This window comes from Antechinus flavipes, chromosome 4 (assembly GCF_016432865.1).
Source record: "Antechinus flavipes isolate AdamAnt ecotype Samford, QLD, Australia chromosome 4, AdamAnt_v2, whole genome shotgun sequence".
In the NCBI taxonomy this organism is placed as follows: domain Eukaryota; kingdom Metazoa; phylum Chordata; class Mammalia; order Dasyuromorphia; family Dasyuridae; genus Antechinus; species Antechinus flavipes.
This window is the reverse complement of record NC_067401.1, coordinates 195,916,619-195,932,371: the sequence shown is the minus strand read 5'-3', so window position 1 is coordinate 195,932,371 and position 15,753 is coordinate 195,916,619. Positions and strand designations below refer to the sequence as shown.

Here is a 15,753-nt window from a genome sequence, read left to right as displayed (position 1 = left end):
GTTTTTACTTTTCTCTTATCTCCAAATATAGAGCAATTACCCCGAATTCAGAATTTTCTCCCAGAGATAAATCTTCCTTTTAAAAAAATATTACCATTGTTTTTTATGATATTTACATTTTTGAATATAGTCTTTCTTTTTTTTTGCTCCAAAAATCCTTACAATCTTTTTTTAATTTAGTATTTTATTTTCCCCCAATTACATAAAAAACAATTTTCAACACTCATTTCTTAAAATCAAATTCTAAATTCTCTGCCTTCTTCCTCAACCCCCTCATTGAAAAACAAGAAATTTGGTATAGATTATACAGGTGCAGTCATGCAAAACATCCAATATAGCTTTTCTGGGTTATTTGGATGGCATCTAGATTTAAAGAAGTATTAGAGAAAATGTTAATAATGCAGGCACACTGGATGGAGTGTTGGATTTGGGAAGACCTGAGTTTAAATCCATCCTCAGACATTTATTAAAAATGTGATCTTTTGCCATGTAGGGGAGGAGAAAGGGAATGGGAACACAAGGTTTTTCAAGGGTCAATGTTGAAAAATTATCCCTGCATATGTTTTGAAAATAAAAAACTTCAAATGAAAAAAAAAGAAATGTGATACTTATTCCAAATGACTTGGGATGGACAGAGCCATTTGCATCCAGAAAGAGAACTATGGAGATTGAATGTGTATCAAAGCATAGTATTTTCACTTTTTGTTATTGTTTGTTTGCTTGTTTTTTTTCTTGTATTTTTTTTCTTTTTTGATTTGATTTTTCTTACACAAGGTGCAATATGATGACTATGGAAATATATTTAGAAAAATAATATGTGTCTATCTAACATATACAGGACTGCTTGCCATCTAGGGGAGGGGATAGAGGGAGGGAGGGGAAAAATTGGAACAGAAGCGAGTGCAAGGGATAATGTTGTAAAAAAAATTACCCTGGCATGGGTTCTGTCAATAAAAAGTTATTATTAAATAAAATAAAATAAAATATAAAAAAAGATAATATTCTCTTTCTCTAATAAATGTATCCTTTAAAGATAAAAAAAAAGAAAAATAATATGTGTTCAACCTATATTGAATTGCTTGTAATTTTGGGAAGCAGGAAGGGGGAGATAGGGGAAAAATTTGGAACCCAAGGCTTTGAATATCATAAAAAAAAAATAAAATAAAAATCTGGACAATAAAAAAAGAGATGTGATACTTGGGGCAGCTAGATCAAGAGATCACCAGTCCTAGAATCAGGAGAACCTGAATTCAAATCCAACCTCAGACACTTAAATGCTTCCTGGCTGTATGACCCAGGACAAGTCACTTGATCCCAATTGCTTTGCAAAAATAAAGAAATGTGACATTGGGCAAATCACTTAACCTCTGTTTGCCTCAGTTTTCTCTGTTGTAAAATGGTGACAATAATAGCACCTATATCACAGGATTGTTGTGAGGATCAAAAGAGATATTTGCAAAGAGCTTAGCACAGTGCCTGGTATAGAGCAGGCACCATATAAATTTTTCTTTTCCTCTTCCACTCAGAGACCCATCCCTTATAACAAGAATAAAAAAGAAGGGAGGAGGGGGAAGTTCCTCAAGCCTGCAAAGAAGGGAGGGAGGTGTGCTCTTGTATCTCTTTTTGGAGTCAAGCACGGTCATTAAAATTACATAGTGTTCAGTTCCTATTCTGTGGTTGTTATTGTTGGGATCGGTTTTTCTAAGCTATTTTAGAATCCCTGGCTTCCTCTGAGAAGCAGCTCAGGTGTCATGGGAGACCTTGGCTGATCTTCCCCCAGTTGCTATGGTTCTCTGTCCATTGGGAAATTATTTTGTATATTTTCCCCTCTTCTCTTATTTGTGGATGTGATATAGTCCACCACCCCCACCTCCCAAAGCAGAGACTTTCACTTTTCTCTTTATGTCTCTAGCACCTAATAGAGTGTCAAGCAAACCGTTGGAATTAATAAATATTTTATTAAATTAAACCTAATCACGGAGGAAAAAAATTCTTCACTTTCTAGATTTCCACACATAGGACCTGGGGATGTATCAAGGTCGCTTAGTTTCTGTACAATAAATCTAGTTAGCCTTCTTCCCACCCCACCCCACTAATTGCTAGCATTTTATACAGTGCTTTAAAGTTTACAAAGAACTTTACCTATTTCATCTCACTCCACCCTCACAACAACTCTTGAAGTAGGTGCTGTTATTATCCTTATTTTACAGATGAGAAAACATGCTGAGTAAGCTAATTTACTCAGGTCGCACACCTGAGGGAGGATTTGAACTCCGGTCTTCCTGACTCCAGTTCTAGCCCTCTCATCTATTACACCCCCTAGTTGCCTAAAAACTAAACCTCTGAAAAAAGAAACAATTTCCCTGAAAGTGCTTACCATCAATAGAAGAGCTTCCTACTGCGTCTGAGAGGAGACTTTTCCTTTGCTCCTTTGGGAGAGCGATCTCTCTTTACGAGAGGATGCCTTTTAATTCTGCAGCGCATTAAAGTATGTCTCTCAGGAGAAGGAGACTGGGTCATGGTGCAGACAGAACGAGGACTCACTTTTCAGACATGACCAATGTGCCCATTTTCTTTGCTTGACCGTACTTATTTGTTACAGCGCACAGGACACTGGACTTGAATTCAAATGCAGCCTCAGACACTTTCTAGCTGTTTGTCTCTGGACCAGCCACTTATTCTCATTCTGCCTCCTTTTTCTTCACCTATAAAATGGGAGCTAATAATAGCACATAATAGTAGAGTTATTGGGAGGGTGGAATGAGATAACATATGCAAAGTATTTTGCAAACCTTAAGGGCTAAATAAATGCATTCAATTAATGGGAGAGAAGAAACACCTCTAGATTCATTGTGCAGAAACTAGATTCACTCCTAGGTTCTATCTATGGAAAACTAGAATGTTAACTGTTATTATTATGACCAGGGAGGGTTGTATGGGAAAAATGGGGTGGTGAGTTTCTGGGTGTGATGGTGATTTAAAAAAAAAAAAAAAGCACCAATAAGACTTTTTTTTTAATATATTTTTTATTTTATTTTTTTATGTTAAAAATTTATATTCTTTTTTTAAAACATTTTCATGATTCATATTGGGAGAGAACAATCAGAACAAAAGGGAAAAACTATGAGAAAAAAAAGAAAAAAAGAAAATGAAAATAATGATGCATTGATCCACATTCAGTCTCCATGGGTCTATCCCTGGATAGAGATGGCATTTTCCATCCAAAGTTTATTGAGATTGCATTAAATCACTGAATTGAACCATGTCTATTATAGTTGATCATAACAATCTTGTTGCTGAGTACAATGTTTCCCTGGTTAGTACTTCTTGCTTCACTCAGCACCAATAAAACATTTAAAAAAATTTTTTTGTTGTTGTTGCAAAGACCAGATCTTCTATAGATACCACTAGCTAATATAAGGGCCACAAAGAGAAATGCTTTTTCTTAATGAGAGTCAACTATAATTTTTCAGTTGAAGTTCTGAAGGCCTCAAATTTTGCTGGATTCTTTGGTAAAATTAAAGATAATGGTTACTGCAGAGAAGACAGGAAAAGCAGAAGTCACTGAAAAGAGTGATAGCTTTTGAATCAGAAGTCAAATTTTCAGGCTTGTCTGACGCTTCCTGACCCCATTTGGGTTTTGTTGGGTTTGGGCTTTTTTTGTGTGTGTGTGTGTGTGTGTGTTTTTTTTGGGGGGGGTAGAGATTACTAGATAGTTTGGCATTTTCTTCTCCAGCTCATTTTACAAATGAGGAAATTGAGGCAAACAGATTAACATGACCTGCCCCAGGTCACACAGCTAGTAAATGTCTGAAGTCAGATTTGAACTCAGGAAAATGAGTCTTCCTGACTCCAGGCCAGGTACTCTTAACTGCATCCCACGTTCAAATCTTGCCTCTTATCATTACCTGTGTGACCATGAACAAGTATAGGATTCACTTTCTTCATCCATTAAAGAAAAGGAAAAAGGGGGAAGGTTGGAATAGATGACTTCTGATGTTTCTTCTAGATCAATGACCCTAGGACTCAAGTTGTGATGAATTATGAAAATCTTTGCAATTCTTTTTATTGTCTGAGAACTTAGGGAGGAGAGTGAGAAGAGAAGTAGAGAGGGTGGAGAACCAACAGTTAGGTGGACAATAAGCCCTGGGCATCATAAGGGAGAAAGGTGGGTCCCCTCTATAGAACAAGTCCTTCAGGGCAGTCTGACTCACTGTTTTTGTATCAAGCTTCATTCCACAGAGATTCATTCCACAAATATTTATTAAGTGACGGCTATGTACCCAGACTCCTTCAGAGGCCTCTTCTGATTGATGTCTTATCATGGCACAAAAGTGACCCTGGAGCCTTGAAGAATATGCCAGTGGATAATAAGCTGTGGCTGGTTCCTACAAAAGCTTTCAGGATATCCTAGCCATGGCCTGAGTGTCAGGCTTAGCTAGCTAAATGCCCATCATCTAAAGGTTAAGGTTGACCATCAGTTAATTATTATTATTTTAGTCACAGCAATTTACAAAGACCGTTGATTAAGGTTCGGTTGCCATCTCTATGGTGGAAGGAGTTGGAGTATGGGATGCTCAAGGAGAATTTGGTGTGGGGGCTTGCCAACCCCCTTTCAAAGCTGCTTTTATCCCCTTGGCATTTACCTGGCACTTAACTCTTACCTGTGGCTCCAAGAAGCTGTAGCATGTGCAGTAACCCCACCCCAGTAAATTGTCTAGGCAGACAGGCTAAACCAGGTTGTGGATAACCCATGGGCCTCAAAGCCATCAGTGAATTAGTGGGGTGTTTACTCCAAGCATGTGGACACTCCCTGGTGGAACGGGCAGATGAGAACAATTTGTTCCAATGGCCAGTGGCTTGCGGTGCGATGGAGTGCTTAGAGCTTGGTTAGACATTGAAGTAATTAAGGGATCCATTGCATTTCAGCCATTGTCAATCTTCCTCACTTCTGACAGACTGAGGCTGATGACTTTGTGCGAATTGCCTCACTTAAATCCAATTTACTTTCAAGTCAAGATGTCACTCTGTGATGTCACTGGTTCTCTTTGAAGATGAAGGACAAACAATAACCACATGAAAAAAATCAGAGAATATCAAAGAATGGACATAGAGTGCTATGTTGGGCTCTGGGGGATGAACCAGACATGGTTCCTGAATTCATGCAGTTTGTAGTTCAGCTCCTCATCTGTAAAACAAGCTGGAGAAGGAAAATGGAAAACCACTCATGTCTTTGCCAAAAAAAACTCCAAAGGGGTCATGAACACTTGGACATGACTGAGACAGCTCAGCAATAACAATGATAGCCTTAGCACCTAGGGCCTTTTAGGGTCTCATCTGAAGGCTGGGGGAGCTCAGGTCCTCATTCATCTTGCTGTTGGCTACTGGATACCAGAGCCTCAACTGGCCATGCAAAGCTCTCCAAAGCCATAAATAAAAATTCTCTTTGAACAAAAGGGTTAGGAGATATGGCAATCCATTCTAAAGGAAATTTTTTCATTTCTTGAATTCAGGATTTATTAAGTTTCTACCAGACAGTGGTGATACAAACACAAAAGAATGAAAGCCACATCACAATAACTTGTTTGGGTACTGAGGTAGGAGACATCAGCTGCTCAGCCTTCCTGTTTGCCCAGTTGCTGTTTTTTTTTTTTAAAGGAAGGGAAAAAAAAGAGGTTTCCATGGTAACCTGTGGACTCAAGTTGGCTCCTGACTGGGAGGTTATAGTTTAAAAGCAGACCATGATGCTTTGAAAGCACTCCCCTCCCTTTCCATAATTCAAAAGAAAAAAACAGCAGAGAGCTCATGAAAAGTCCATGACATGAGTAGGAATGTGAATGAGTCAGCTTACTAAAAATGGCCTGGAGTCATTCATAACATCACAGAAGTCAGAGTTGGAAGGTCCATCCTACCCTGCTCTAGGCCTTCCTCCCTGCAATGCAGAAATTCCTTCTACAACATTCCTGATGGGTGGTCATCCACCTGCTCAAACACTTCCATTGCCAATGAACTCCCCACCTTCCAAGGCCAGACATCACCAATTGTTTTACTTCCCCAGTATCATTCACATCTGTCCTCTCTTTTCATCTTATCACCTCTCCTATTCAGCTATAAATACCTCTTCACAGGTTTTTTTTTTTTTTTTTACCTCTGATCTGTCTCCACTTCCAGTCCCTCCTTTACAAAGAAGATCCAAGGAATCTTCTAAATACATTAATCTGATCATGTCACTCCTCTGCTCAACTACCTTCAATAACTGTCTTGTGACTTATTAAGAGAAATAGAAACTTTTTATCCTAGCATCAAAGGCCCTTTGCAAGACCCCTTTGATGTTTTCAAGCTAAGTGATTCCCAATTTTCATCCTGTCCTCTCTTCTCTCTTTGATTTTTCATTGTATAGGAGATCCCCTATAACCTTTTTTTTTTTTCTTTAACTCTCTTCATTCAAGGTCCTACTCAGATGCCATCTCTTCTAGGAAATCTTCCTAATTTACCTCCTTGCTAGAGAGGATCATTCAATCTTTGAATCTTTCAGATCATTGTTTGACTTCTCTCATGCACCAAATCACTTTATAATTTATATCATAACTATAAGTTGGAAAAAGTGCTTTCTTTTTTCTCCCCATTTCTAATTTATTTATTTTTTTAGATTATACATGTACATTCATTTTTTGCATATTTCCTTATGTTAGAAGAAAAAATCAGAACAGAAGGGAAAAACCATGAGAAAAAAAAACAGACAAAAATGAAAATTGTATGCATTGAACCACATTCAGTAGCCATGGATCTCTCTCTGGATACAGATCATCTTTCCATCACAAGTCTATTAGAATTGCCTTTAACCACCTCAATGTTGAAAAGAATCAACTCCATCATAGTTGATCACCACATAATCTTGTTGTTGTTGTATACAATGTTTTCCTGGTTCTGCTTGTTTCACTCAACATCAGTTCAAATAAATCTTTTCTAAAATCAGCCTGTTCATCATTTTTTATAAAACAGTAATATTCCATTACATTCATATTATAATGTATTCAGTCAATCCCCAATTGGTGGGCATCTACTCATTTTTAAATTCTTTGCTATCACAAAAAGAACTGCTATAAACATTTTTGCACACATGGGTCCTTGTTCTTCTCTTAGGATACAGATCTAATAGTAGTACTGTTGGATGAAAGAATGTACATAATTTTATAGCCCTTTGAACATAGTTTCAAATTGCTCTCTAGAATGGCTGGATCTGTTCACATCTCCACCAACAATGTATCAGTGTCCCAGTTTTCCCACATCCCCTTCAACGTTTATCATTATCTTTTCTTATCATCTTAGTCCGTCTGATAGGTGTGAGATGGTACCTCAGAATTGTTTTAATTTGCATTTCTCTAATCAATAGTGATTCAGAGCATTTTTTTTCATATGACTATAAGTGGCTTTAATTCCTTCATCTGAAAATTGTCTGTTCATATTCTTTGAGCATTTATCAATTGGGAAATGATTTGTATTCATATAAAATTGATTGAGTTTTCTATATATTTTAGAAATAAATCCTTTATCAGAAACACTGGCTGTAAAAAATGTTTTCTAGCTTTCTCCTTCCCTTCTAATCTTGGCTGCATTGGTTTAGTTTGTGCAAAAACTTTTAAATTTAATGTAATCAAAATTATCCATTTTGTATTTCATAATGTTCTCTAGTTCTTCTTTGGTCATAAATTCCTTCCTTCTCCACAAATTTGATATGTAAACTATCTCTTGCTCTCCTAATTTGCTTATAGTATCACTCTTTATGGGGTGTGAGATGTACTTTTATGCCGAGTTTCTGCCATACTGTTTTCCAATGTTTCCAGCAATTTTTGTCAGATAGTGAATTCTTATCACAGAAGCTAGATTTTTCGAGTTTATCAAACATAGTTATTGGAAAATGTACTTTCTAATTGTATTTCACCCTTTATTAATCTAATTTCAAATAGTTACCATTCATGAACTCTTTGTCTAGATAAACTCATCTGATAGAACATATAGTTTTACCTTTTTTCACTATACCTTTGCTCAAGTGGTCCCCTATATCTGGAATTCACTCCCTTCTTAACTCCCAAGCATCCTTCAAAGCATAACTCATGTAATTTCCTATAAGAAGGACTTCCCTCAATCCCCCACTTATTGGCACACTCTCCCTCTGGAAATTGAGAACATGGTGTATTCTCCTTCCCTATAGAAGGTAAGCTCCCTGAGGGTAGGGACTGCTTTGTCTTTGTATTCTCAGTGCCAGACATATAATAAGACTTTAATAAATGTTTGTTGATAATTGATTTTGTATACATCTCCTTTTCCTACTAGACTATAAAGTCCTTGAAAACATGTTCTGAAATTTTTTCCATTTTGATCTTTCCAGCACTCAGCAGAGAACATTCTATTCATTTTGTTGCTGTTCAGTTGTTTCCCTTGTATCTGACTCCTTGTGGCCCTATTTGGGGTTTTCCTGGCAAAGATACTGAAGTGGTTTGCCATTTCCTTCTCCAGCTCATTTTACAGATGAAGAACTGAGGCAAACAGGGTGAAGTGACTTGCCCAGAATCACACAGCCAGTAAATCTTGGAGGCCGGATTTGAACTGAAAAAGAATGAGTCTTCCTGACTCCAGAGGAGGTACTTTGTTCATTGTGCCATCTAGTTGTCCTTTCTCCCCATAGTAGGAGCTTAATAAATACTTGTGAAATTATGTTGTCAGTTATTAATAACTTCTTCCCTACAATGAACCAAAATGAGTTTTCCTCTAACTTAGGTTTATAGATCTGTAGCTAGAAGCCATCTAGTCCAGCACTTTCACTTCACAGATGAACAGAGGTCCATGAAAGCTAAATAACTTGCAAGATTTGAACCCTGAGCTCTGCCTTTCCTCTGTACCATGCTGCCTCCCATAGCCTTCATTCTGTTCTCTGGACTCCTTCAGAATATACCTAATTTTTCTTTTATGAGAGCACTTCAAATATCCAAAGGGAATAAAAGTTGATGAACTAGTATTTAAATGAAGGGGTGAAGTTAAATCAAGATCTCAGGATAAAAGGGCACTAGATGGCACAGTGGATAGAATGCCAGGCCTGGAATCAGGGAGATGTGAATTCAAATTTGATCTCAGACACTTATTGACAGTGTGATCCCTGTTTGCCTCAGTTTTCTCATCTGACAAATGAACTAGTGAAAAAATGGCAAACCACTCTAGAATCTCTGCCAAGAAAATCTCAAATGGGGACACAGAGAACTGGACACGATAGAGATTATTGAACCACAACAAATAATGCAGGGGAAAATGTAGCCAGAACTCAACAGTTTGAGATCTTTAGAGGCAACTAGGTGGTGCAGACCTAGGTCAGAAAGACCCAAATTCAAATTTAGCCTTAAACACTGATTAGCTGTGAGATCCTGGGCAAGCCACTTAACCTTCCAGAGAGCTACCTCAGTTTTTTCAGCTATAAAATGGGGATAACAGCACCTACCTCTCAGGGTTATTATGAGGATCAAATAAGATAGTTGTAAAGTACTTTGTAATCATTAAAGTACTATTAAATGCGTATACTATTATGATGGTTATTATCATTAGTAGTTCACTGAAACCATGTTTTCTGAACTTGGATTTAGGAGACCTCATTCAAGGCCCTCTGACAATTATTAGCATTGGGCAAGTCATTTTATTTCTCTGATGCTCAGTTTTCTCACTTTTAAAATGGGGATATAATCATATTTTTACTACTGACTTCACAAAATGTTGTAAGGATTCAAACTATAAAACTTGTGAACTCGGTGCTATATGAGTCAATTATCATTTTTTCCAAATTTCTATAAACTGAAAGCTCATAAAATGCTCCTCATACACTATTGCAATTATTTTGTATGGCATTATATATGTACATGTCTTCCCTGATAGAATATAAGCTTGTTGAGAGTAGAAATTGTTTCTTTTTTTTTTTTTTTTTGATTTGTATCTCCAGTGTTTAGCATTGAAGAAGCTTAAGAAATGTTTGTTGATTAATTAATTAGCTAGTTGATCTTTACAACAGCTAAGGTAAATATGATCATTATTTCCATTTTATATCTGAAGAAATCAAGGCTTGGACAAGTTAAGTGACTTAGTTAGCTTGTATGTGTATGAGGCTGGATTCTAATGCTGCTCTTCCTGACTCCAAATTCAGCACGTCAGACACAATGACAAGCTGCCTCTCATGAGTTATAGGAAAATACAACTTTATGGGCTGTTATTTCTGTAGGAACAATGTTATAAAGATAACCCTAGTACAGTATTTGTTATAATAGATTCATAATAATATTGCTGAACTACACCCACCAATGTCAACAATATTATGTGGAATATACCAATATTGTTTCTTTTTCAGCTATGGAATTCTACTATTCTCCTGGCTCCTCAGGCTTTCCTTCTCCTCACTAAACATTGCCAGTTCCTTTTGACTGAGTTTCTGTAAGACTCGTCTGCCCACAAGAAAAGGTGACGTACAATTTGGTCAGAAGCCAGGTCAGTCTTGACTTGAGCTATCTGGGTATACTTCATATTCTTGGCTCTGTTGACTTAAGAGAAGTCATTCACTGATAAAGACTGGGCTTGGTTGGGCTGGGGAGTTCAAGTAATTCTCTCAGTTCCATTCCTCTCCTCTCTCTTCCCCTCCCCACTTCTTTCTGTTTGAATTCAGAAGAACTTTAGACTTGGAGACTTTTATTTTATAGGAAGTCATATTCTTAATAATAGCTTTCCATAGTTTGGGGAGTTTTTTTGATTCTTGTAACAACTCTGTGAGGTAGATACCATTGTTATCCCATTTTACAGATTTTACAGTCCCAAGGTTCAGGGAGATGATGAGGTTTACCAGAATCATGCAGCTACTAAGTGTTTGAGTTGGGATTTGAATTCTGATTTTTCTGACTCTCAATTCAATGAGCTATCTCCTCTTCCTTCAATCCTTAGTTTGTCTGATATTAAAGATCTCTGTCCTATTGTGTATGTACGTGTGTGTGTAAACAACAATAGGAAAAACAAAGCTTTCCCTTTAAAGAATCATCCATAAAAAATACATCCCAGGGTATGGGGAAAATACTATAGTTACCTTGGTAGGTCATGATGTCTGTTCTTTTGTTCTTTTATTTTTTTGTTTTGAGTCTTTTTAAATATGTATATTTTTCCAAAAAAAAATACATAAAGATAGTTTTCAGCATTCTTCATTGTAAGACTTTGTGTTCTAAGTTTTTCTCCCTCCCTCTTATCTTTCTCTTCTCCAAGATGGCAAGCAATCCAACACAGGTTAAATATGTACAATGCTCTTAAACATATTTCCACGTTTACCATGTTGTGCAAGAAAAATCAGACCAAAAGGGAAAAACCATGAGAAAGAAAAAGCAAACAAACAAAAAGGCGAAAATACTATCCTTCAATCCCTATTCAGTATTCATCATTCTCTCTCTGGATGCAGATGCACTTTACATCCCAAGTCTATTGGAATTAAATCATTATACTATTGAGAGGAGTAGTCAAGTCCATGATGACTGTACTAAAAATTATAGTTTTTACTTCTCAGTCATATTCTTGACATGAAATCTGTATAAACTGCTTTGTAAGTCTCAAAGTATCCTATAAACCATAGCTAATATTATTATGTTATTGAATTTTGAAAGATATCTATACTTAATAGTCTTAGAAAGGTAGAGAAGGAAAGAGACTTGTCCTTAGTGACATAGCTTGCACCCAAGACTTCTTGACTACAAATCAACACTCTGTTTATTATTATTATTATTATTATGAGTGATAGTAATAGTAAAAGGTAAAAGGGTGATAGTGGGAGTAGGAGTAGAGATGGAAGGAGGGAGGAAGAGAAGAAGAGAAAGAAGGAAGAAAAAGAAGAAAAGAAGAAAAAGAAAGAGGAGAAGGAGGAGGAGAGAAAAGAGAGAGACAGGAGGAGAAAGAGGAGGAAGAGAAGAAGAAAGAGAGAGAGAGAGAGAGAGAGAGAGAGAGAGAAGAAAGAAAGAAGAAAGAAAGAAAGAAAGAAAGAAAGAAAGAAAGAAAGAAAGAAAGAAAGAAAGAAAGAAAGAAAGAAAGAAAGAAGAAAGAAAGAAAGAAAGAAAGAAAGAAAGAAAGAAAGAAAGAAAGAAAAAAGGAAGGAAGAAAAAAGGAAGGAAGGAAAAGACAGAGAGAGAGAGAAAGAAAGAAGGAGGAGGAGGAGAACTAGTAATAGCAGTAGTAGTAACAATAGTAGTGGTAGTAGTTGTAAACTAAATTACTAATGGATTCATGATCACCATCATCACTGAAAAAGCACGCTCCTGAGACATGAACACTAGGCTAGTTTTCAGGAATCCTCGATTCCAGTCCCAAGCCTGCTACTACTAGTCTATGAGTGCCCATAGTCCTCTTATCCTCTGAAATTTGCTGACCCTGTAGGGTCTCTCCCTGTCCTCCCATCCTTGTGTTTCTATAACTCCAGGTGGGCCCAACACCCACTCCTATGTTTGTGTTTTGGGGAAGTCATTCTCTCTGTCTGTCTCTGTCTGTCTGTCTGTCTGTCTCAGTTTCATTTCCCTCAGATTCAGCAGATGCACTGGAGGACTAGCGGTCACTTCAACTCTAATCTTGAGTAGCCAGTGACCCTATGACTGCTTTTGCACTGCGGTCCAAGTGGGCTGGTTACTCTGCCACCTTGTGGTATGGGTATGACCTCATCCACATAATTGAGTTAAGGACTCAAAGGGAGTATTTACTTGAATGTTGATTTAGTTTTATAATACCACCCACTAGGTATTAGATTAGATTAACTGGACTGACCTGTTGAGCTCTGAAGAGTTTGGGGCAGCTGAGAGAAATGTTTCCTGGGCAGCCAGGTATAAGGGAAGGGAGCACTGGGTCAGGAGTCAGGATTCCTGGGTTTTAATCCTGGCATTGACTTGCCAGGTAGCTCTAGGTAAATAATTTCTCCTCTCTGGGTCATTGTGTGATTATCTGTAAAATAAGGTAATTGGTAACTCCAACGTCCACCATTTTATGATCTTAAAGGAGATGGCATAATAGACAAACTTTGCTAAATAACTGTTTGGACATGAATACATATATTGTATATAACTTATATTTTAACATATTTAACATGTATTGGTCATCCTGCATCTGGGGAAGGGGTGGGGGAAAGGAGGGGAAAAGTTGGAACAAAAGGTTTGACAATTGTCAATGCTGAAAAATTACCCATGTATTTAACTTGTAAATAAAAAGCTATAATAAAAAAAAGAAAAGAAAAGAAATAGACAAAGTGCTAGTCCTGGGATCAGGAAGACTTTACTTCAAATCTACCCTCACACTAATTGGTCCAGAAAGTGGCCCATTATTATCATAGATTTAATTTGGTTAAAAGTAGATGCATCTGAGGACTCAGTACAGGCCTGGAGGCATCCCAAAATTTTTGTTCAGTAATGTCCAAATCTTTGTGACCCCACTTGCCTTGCACTGTATAATGACTATGATGGTGATGATGATAATGATGATTATCTAGGGGCAATATGATGTAGTGGAAAGTTATCCTCAGAGCCAGAAAAACCTGTGTTCAGAACCAGCTCATTCACTTACTGGGTGTGTATGGCCCCAAGCAAGTCATTTAACCTTTAAGTGCTATTATCTAACTCTCTAAAACAAATTACAGATGAGGAAATAGAGGCCCATCCAGGTTGCAACAGTGACCCATCCAAGGTCACAGAGGTGACAAAAATGGCTTTTAAATCAGATCATGGAATCATATGCTTGGAGCTAGAAGGGGCCTCAGACGCCATTTAAAAATTTAATTATATATATATATAATATATATATATATTTTATATATATATTTAAAATAGTGCTTTATTTTTCCAAATATATGTAAAGATAATTTTAACATTCATTAAAGACTTTGTGTTCCAAGTTTTTCTCCCTCCCTCTCTTACTTCCCCAAGATAGCAATCTATTATAGATTAAATATGTGCAATCCTTTTAAACATATTTCTACTTTTGTCATATTGTGTAAGAAAAATCACACAAAAAGAAAAAAAATTGAGAAAGAAAAAGCAAACAAACAAAAAAAGGTGAAAATACTATACTTCAATTGACATTCGGTTCTCCATAGTTCTTTCTTTGGATGCAAATGGCATTTTCTATCCCAAGTCTATTGGAATTGCCTTGAATCATCTCATTGTTGAGAACTAAATCCATCACAGTTGATCATCACATAATCTTGTGGTTACTGCATACAATATTCTCTTGGTTCTGTTCACTTTACTCATAGCATCAGTTCATGTAGGTTTTTCCAGGCTTTTCTGAAATCAGCTTGCTTATCATTTCTTTTAGAACAATAATATTCCATTATATTCATATACCATCACTTATTCAGCCACTCCCAGCTGATGAGCTTCACTCAATTTCCAGCTCCTTGCTACTATAAAAAAAAAAGCTGCTGCATACATTTTTTTGTGCACGTGGATCCTTTTCCCTCTTTCATGATCTTTTTGGGATACAGACCCAGTAATGACACTACTGGATCAAAGGGTATGAACAGTTTTATAGCCCTTTGGGGATAGTTCCAAATGGCTCTCCAAAGTAGTTGGATCATTTAACAACTCCAACAATAATGCATTAATGTCCCAGTTTTCTCACATTTATCATTATCTTTTCCCGTCATTTTAGCCACCCTGAAAGGTATGAAGTAATATCTCAGAATTGTCTTAATATGCATTTCCTCAAAAGCTACTTAAATCTATTCCTCTGTTTTAGAGATGAGGAAACTGATAATCCAGAATTGGTGCTGCAGGCCTGAATTAAAGTCTTATCTCTAACATGGACTGGTTTTCTCCACTTTATACCTTAAAGCAAAACCATGTAAGACTCATGGAAGAAGGTATTGAATTGAGAGTGAAAGGCTTTGAATTCTGCTGCTGTTAATTACTACCTGTGTTTACCTGGGGCAAGATATGTCAACTATTTTTACTCCAGTTTCCTCATCACAGGAGCATCTAGATAGCGGATTGAACATTCCTGGGGGAAGGAAGACCTGAGTTCAAATCCAGTCTCAGATATTTCCTCGCTGTGTGACCCTGAGCAAGTCATTTCACCCTGTCTGCCTCAGTTTCCTCATCTGTAAAAGAACTGGAGAAGGAAATGGCAAACCACTCCAATATTTTTTGCTAAGAAAAGCTCAAATGGTGTCATGAAGATTCAAGACTCAGACTGAAATAAATGAACAATAAAATTCCTCATCTGTAAAATGAGTTTTAGAATTCTAAAGCTATAATCATACGAAGTGGCTGGGGTAACTAGGGATAGGTATGTGCTAAACACCTGTGAGACAGAGTGAAGGCTCCAAGGACTTATACTTGCAGATCCTAGGGAATGTCTCCCCTCAGAGGAAATTGACTTCTATGTCATTTTTTATTTTATTTCTTTGTTTTTGTGAGATGGGTATATTAGGTTGCTTCTGAGGTCCCTTCCATCTCTGATCCCAGGAATTTAGCACTCTACCCACTATATCACACTGCCACTTTCAATCCTCCAAATCTATTATACTAGGTATTCACTTAGCCTCCCCTAAACCTCATGCAATCTTCCTTTAAGAGATCTCTGATTTCCTTGATGGGGTTAAGTACATCCTCTACCAGCACAAATCACTAGCTTTCTGAACTTTAGCAGATAGACTTTGTGAATTTCTATGGCACTCTACACCTCCCTGTACAGGTTAAAAAAAAAAAAAAA

General features: G+C 37.0%; 1 long non-coding RNA gene across 1 annotated transcript; it reads left to right on the top strand.

The window, feature by feature from the left end:
- Positions 1-8,802: 8,802 nt before the first annotated feature.
- On the top strand, positions 8,803-15,535 carry LOC127561477 (uncharacterized). Its single transcript, XR_007953488.1, has 2 exons — positions 8,803-10,494; positions 15,012-15,535. It is a non-coding gene; the product is annotated as an uncharacterized LOC127561477 (long non-coding RNA).
- Positions 15,536-15,753: the final 218 nt, after the last annotated feature.